Source organism: Meriones unguiculatus, chromosome 6, assembly GCF_030254825.1.
Source record: "Meriones unguiculatus strain TT.TT164.6M chromosome 6, Bangor_MerUng_6.1, whole genome shotgun sequence".
NCBI lineage: Eukaryota > Metazoa > Chordata > Mammalia > Rodentia > Muridae > Meriones > Meriones unguiculatus.
This window is the reverse complement of record NC_083354.1, coordinates 4379205-4384848: the sequence shown is the minus strand read 5'-3', so window position 1 is coordinate 4384848 and position 5644 is coordinate 4379205.

Genomic DNA, 5644 nt, shown 5'->3' with positions numbered 1-5644 from the left:
TATTACTTTCTGCCAGTGAGAACAACATAAGAATAAAATTGTTATGATCTGGGTCTCTCAGGAAGTAGAAATGAGTGGATATTCAAATGAGCTCCTTGAAACAGGAAAGTCCAATGTAAAGAGTCTCTTCTAGATGTGAGGTTTGAACATAGACACCAGTTTCTACCTGACCAAGGCTCTCTGTTGTTTCTTTTTTTTTTCTGAGTTTATAAATATTGACTTAATCTTTAAATTAATTATAAGTGCAAGTTAAGACAATATTAAATGTATAAGAATGTTATTAAAATTTTCAGTAGAAGGAAATGAGAAGAATGGTAATCAAAAAAGACTCATCAACCAGAATGTGAGTCCAAGGGGAGGGAGGATACAGGAAGAAGAGGTTTAGTGAAACAGCATTGGAGACTGGGTAATTCAAGGAAAGTGTAACAAAACCTTCTGGGAGGCTTTCCTCCAGTGACACTGTTAATTTCTATGTTTCTCACAGTTGCTGGTACTCTACCCGCCTAGTTCCAGGGATTGTGATGTTGGATTTTATGATTCATCATCAGCTTTCCTCTGCTGAAAGTTCAATGCCATGATTGCCAACCTGACTAGAATGAGAGCCTTATATACTAAATTGTCCTTGTGGGTATGTGTGTAAGATATTTATTGAGATGCTTAGCATATAGTACAAAATAGGAGGGGAAGATTCTGAATGTGGACAGCGGTGTCCAATGAGATGACTTCAGATGCGTGCAGAAGAGGAATCTAGACATACTTCTGGACTAAAACCAACAATTGTTGCTGTCGTTATATATGGACACCAGAATGCAGTTTCTTCAGCCGTTTTGATTCACATTACTCCTCAGAGCTTCCTGAAGGCATCTTTCACAGAAACTATCTATCGTTGTTGTCTGTAGGCATAAGGATACTGTGAAATTCAAATGCTGATTTCTGTGCCCCAATATCTGGTTGCAATCCTTGTTCTGAGAATCTCCTGTCTCAATGTTGTGTAAACACTGCCCCCCCGTGTCCCCTGATAGGCCAGTAAAGCAGCTTTCAGAGAACTGATGAGCGTGGGAGAGAATAGGGCTGAACGTCCTGCCGCCCAGGGGAAGAAGAGCTAGAAGAGGAAGTAGGGGATTCAGCCAGGGGAGAGGTCCAAGAGACATCAGCAGAAAGGAGTTGGAGCAAGAAGCCACAAAGTGCAAGTATCTCCAGAATGTACCCCGGGAGGAAGCCAAATTGGCTGAGAGTATTAAGAACAGAGTAATGGTTGCTCAGTTATTGTGTTGTGGAACTTATTATTAAATAAATATGGAAACGTTTCAATTATTTGTATAATAGCCAGGTTAAGAGAGAAACTGAAAAATAAACAGTTTTATAAAAATAACATTAACATTTTGGTGTACCAAGTGGGCCCAAACTTACATATAAAGTAAAACCATAGAGCAGTTTCTTAGCTCCGTTCATTAAGAGAGCAACCACAGTTTCTAAGCTCACAGCTCCCTGGTCAGACAGACAAGGTGCAGAGCAGCAAGGCTTCCAGCTGGCTGCAGAAAACAAAAACTGATACAAATCCCAGAGGGCCAAGCCCTTTCTAAAAAAAAAAAAAAAAAAGGCTCCTTAACATAAACAAGCTTTTCAATGCCAGTCTTACCTGGCCATGGGAGAAAACTAAACCCCTTTGAGAAGGTGCTCTTGCTGGCCTGACTAGTGCAGGCCAAAGGAGCAAAGACTTAAGAACCAATTATTTTTCCAGGGTGGGAGAGGGGTCAGGATCCAGTGAGGGAGGCAAAAAAAAAAAAACAACAAACAAACAAACAAACAAACAAACAAAAAACCCAGAAAAACAACAACAACAAAAAAAAACAAACAAGTCTCTCTGTGGAAGCAGGAGTCAAAGACAGAGTGGGAAGCCTCAAGTATCTCTTCTGGTAAGGTCTAGAAGGAAAGCTGGGTCTAAGAAAGTAAAATCCTTAGGCAGAGGTTTTGAGATTAAAGAAAATTATTTTCTGTTTAAAATGGAGGAAAACACATTGATACAGTACTTCTGGATTCCACTTGAGTTTATTTTGCTTAGTCTACAAATAACTTTTTCACTGACAGTTACAGTTTTGTATATCCTCTTTGGAAGGGGTTAGGATAAGACAGACTTGGAGGAAGAAGAGACTGAGGAATCCGATGCTAAATTAAAGGCCATAGAACAGAGGTTGTAGGAATCTTTGCACCAAAATAGTGAACTTTCAAAGTAATCCAATCTATAGCTTATAATAACACCAAAAGAGGTAGTTCCATATAACGAAAAACGACAAAGGCTAGAAGAAATTGCAGAATGGCAATACATTAAGATGCTGGGTAGAAAGGCTCCAGGTATAGGCCAACATGGTCAAATTGGATATTGTATGTGCAATGTCAAGGTTCAATTACTGGATGAAGGTCCATATGTTAAAATAGAAATGAAGATCCTGTTTTGTGTTGCCTCAGAATAAAGTCATGCAATAGCCTATGTATTCCCTTTATCAGAGTTTAGATGCATGAAATATATGCACCATGCCATAAGTTCATATTCAGGATTCCAGTGAGTTTTTGCCTTAAATTCTAGAAAGCATGATTCCAAGGTTATACATTGGTTAGAGATGGTGACTATCTAGGCGATGCTTTTGCAAATTGGAGCTGATGGTACTTCAGCTTGTCTATACATTGGAATAAAACATTTATTTTTTAGACATTATGACATGAAACTTGTTACACATATAACTTAAAATCCTACAGGTCAAATAATTATGAAATGATATAACAATAATTTGTAAAAGGTGCATCATGAAATAGAAAGGGAGTATAATATTGCTCCAAAATAGATTAAATAAAGATTTATCTATTTAAAATGTTTAAATGAGATGAGTAGCATACCCACTAAGATACACTGGATTTTATAAAGGACTGCTGAATTAGATCAGCATATAAAGGTCCTAGTTTCAAAAGGTCAAACAGGAAATGTGTTGGAGAGGAGAATATGCTCTTGTTTCAACGGGAAACAACAAGCCATCAATTCCACCCAAACTGTTGGAAATCAGATTTGACATGGCTGTAGACAGAATGAAAGAAATCAAGAGGATCAAGTAGGACAGGTAAGATAACTTGCTGATCCCTTTACATGGGAACGTATCTGAGAATGACTGGGACATGAAAATATCTCCAGCCAGGACTTCTGTTCTGCCCAGTTCCTGAACCCCAAAAGAACAGGAACTAATAGACTCCGCTGTAAATACATGAGGTTCTTTTTATTATAAATCTTTACAAGCTGCAGCTTGGGCACACACCTTCCACAGCCAAAGCAGTGAGAGCTGAGAGCCACATGCTCAGGTTAGTTGGGTGATTTAAAGACTCTGGTCCTCCCCAGCATGCCCAAGGCAGGGGCGATGATTCCTGCCTGACAAGCATCTATTGATCAAAATGTTACATTTTTAATTGATTGGCTATAGGAAGGTCCCCACATCATTAATGATGTGGTGTCCCTCCCTAGGGGGATGGGCCAGTTTCCTAGCAACTGTATCTCTAGTGGGTGGGGAAAGAATGTAGTAAGGCAGGTTCTTCCCCTCAGGACATTACTGGACTTCTCTACCCAGCTTGCCTTAGTTCAGGCCTTAAACTTTAATAATAAAATCTGCTGATTTTTAATATTTTGGTCTCTCACTTCAGTATACTTGGCCAATACATCTTTCGCTAAAATAATCCCCAGGACTCATCATGCTATTCTTTTTAATGGCATAGATAAAAATTTATTTTACAGTTTTGTTATACAGTCCAAACTAACTTATATGGAAAACAAATGCCTTACCTGCTCAAAAAGAGAGAAGAGAATAATTTTTAACTGAACTGTCCTCAGGCACAGCCATACATTTAATAATATAAAAATGTATTATACTTTTGAAAGTTAATATTTTGCAGAGCAAGAAGACCATTCACCAAAAAATACAAGTCAAGTGTCCCAGGTGATCCAACCTCATAGATGGCCTCAATAACTGTTTCCTCAAAAATATGTACTGAGGACAATTTCAAAACAGCTAACTAGATTGTCCAGCATCAAATATTCTTCTAGTCAGGACTTTAGTTAAACTCTGAACTTTCTGAACATTAAGAGACTTGACAGAAAGAATTACAGATAGCTTTCTTAAGACTGGAAAGTATCCTAATCTGGGGAGGCCTCCAAAAGAAAAACTACATCCCAAATCAGCAGAAAACAATTTTAAGAAAAATACAGGCCATTCCCAAAAGGTGATGGATAGTTTTTGGTCATTTTATGGGTAATAGATGTTTGTTATTATTTTAAAGGATTTGGTTATAAGCATGATAAATAAAAGTGTAGATTATTGAATGTACTTTAAGACCAAAGAGAATTAATAAGTCAAAAATATTACATTGGTATAGATGTCTGTATTATATTTTGCTAAACATACAACTGAAAAGCAACTCCAGTTTAATAATGATAACATTAACAACTGTCTCTTGTTCTGAGGCTTCTGGCTTTTTGTACTTTATTAGTACTGGGTTCTCTGGGTCTTCAGTGTGCAAAGCAACTTATGTAAACTAATGTAATAAATCCACATATATGTGTGTGTACATAAATATAAGTATATTTATATATGTATACATACGTATATAGATGTGTATTTATGTGTGTAAGAGAGAAAGAACTAATATCACAAAAACCAAACAGTCATCAAGACCATGCTCTTGAAACTGTGAAACTGAACTTATCTCTCCTACAAAATATCTATTTTATTGTTATAGAAAATAAATGTGAACTAATGCCAGGCCTAATTAATTAATTAATTAGCATAATTAATTAGCATTAATTAATCTGCATAGCCAGAGATAGTGTCTAGAATGGTTGATTGACTGTTAAATCACCTCTTGTATTGGAGTGTGTGTGTGTGTGTGTGTGTGTGTGTGTGTGTGTGTGTATGAATATGTGCATGTGTGAGGATGGGTGTGCAGGGTGTGTGTTGAGTTTGTCTGTTCCTGAGGTTTGAAACCAGGGTGTCACACATGCTAAAGATGTACTTTACCAAGTGAGGTTCCCCTCTAGATCATCCTGTATATTCTTTATATTCTTATCAGCTGCATTTATATAGTACTAAGCCTTACAGACAACTATAAGTTCCTTGAAGACAAAGCAGAACTAGTTTATCTCTTCCTTTAACATTTAAATTACTAAATTTCAGGATTCCAGTCATTATGTTTTGCTTTATTTGCTGCATGATTCATTGGCCCGCAGACATGTGTGTTTGTGGGTAAATGCCTGTCTTAGTTTGGTTACTATGGCTATGGTGAAACACCATGACAAAAAGCAAGTGGGGGAGGTAAAGGTTTATTTGGCTTATGTGTCCATATCTGTAGTCCTTCACTGAAGGAAGTTAGGACAGGAACGCAAAGCAGACAGGAACTTAGAGGCAGAAGCTGAAGCAGAGACCATGAAAAAGAACTGCTTAGTTCTTTGCACCCCAAGACTTACTCAACCAGTTATATTATACAAATCAGGACCATCAACCCAGGAATGGTACCACTCAAGATGGGCTAGGCTCTTCCCTATCAACCTCTAACTAAAAATATGCCCTACAGATTTGCCTACATCCCCAACTTGTAGAAGCATTTTCTTAAT